Below are 1,296 nucleotides of genomic sequence, written 5' to 3'. Positions count from 1 at the left end.
AACTTTTGTATGGCAAGAGGCTTCATAATTCAAGGTAAAAAATAAGTTACAGATGGGGAAGAAATATTGCTGTAAACATAGCAGTCCAAAAATATGGATTAACAAAATATCAAGAGCTCTTATAAATCAATAAGAAAGATAATCAATCCAATTAAAAGAAAAATCTAAGTCATCCCTGTCCAATAGAAATATCATGTGAGCTACATATGTAATTTTAAATTTTTTGTTAGTCACATTAAAATTATTTAAAGCAGTATTTCTTATTATATTGACATGTAATCAATATAAGAATATTAATGAGATATTAAGATAACCAATGTAAAAATATTAATGAGACCTTTTGTTTAGACCAAGTCTTTGAAATTTCTGTGTATCTTACACCAACAGCACAACCCAGTTTAGGCTGTCCACCTTTCAAGTGGTCAGTGTCCACATTCGGCTGGTGATTATCAAATTAGACAGCACAGGTCTAAGCAATTCACAAAATAAACATGAGTGGCCAGTAGACTAAACTATTTCCTCATTAAGGAAATGCAAATGAAAGAAATAAGATGCCACATTTCACCTATCACATTGAACAACACTGAAAACATGAAACTTTTATTTAAAACTTGTCTTACCTACAGAGAAGTATGTTATAGGATTACCTGTATAGCAAAAAGAAGAAAATGAAGAAAAAGTCAGGGAAGGGAAAGAAATAGCTCAAGTTAGGCAGGTTAGGGTGCACTCCTGCAATGGAACCTACTCGGTGATTTTAATAAATTATTTGAACTATGGATATTGACATAAAAAGCTCTCTAAAAAAACAGTAGAGAAACCAACTTGTGGGACATTTTATGTAATATGATTAACATAACATACAACATTTTTATGTTCATATATACATAGATTCCTAAATGCATGGAAAGGTGATCTGAAAGGCTGTAAACCAAAGTGTTAATAGTCCTCTAGGGTGGCAGGGGGTGTGGTGCATAGATCTATTGACAGTGGGAGTGGGAGTTTTCATTTTACAGTGTATAAATTTTTGCATTAGCACATAATACATTTGCAATTGGAAGAAGTTTTAAATATGGGAGGCTCGATAAGCCACAGTTGAGAATTCAGAGTTCTCTGGCATCCATGTTTTATGGAGCCGGCCCCCTCAGTTGTTCCATTTCTGAGAAATATGCTGAGGCCATCCTAGCAAAGGATCACTTAGAATTCCATTGTTTTTTTGTTTTGTTTTTTTTGTTTTTTTTTTGAGACGGAGTCTCGCTCTGTCGCGGAGGCTGGAATGCAGTGGTGCGACCTTGGTTG

The sequence above is a fragment of the Colobus angolensis genome, unplaced genomic scaffold (genome assembly GCF_000951035.1).
Source record: "Colobus angolensis palliatus isolate OR3802 unplaced genomic scaffold, Cang.pa_1.0 Scaffold293, whole genome shotgun sequence".
Classification (NCBI taxonomy): Eukaryota; Metazoa; Chordata; class Mammalia; order Primates; family Cercopithecidae; genus Colobus; species Colobus angolensis.
The sequence above is the reverse complement of the archived record's forward strand: the minus strand, read 5'-3'. Positions refer to the sequence as shown.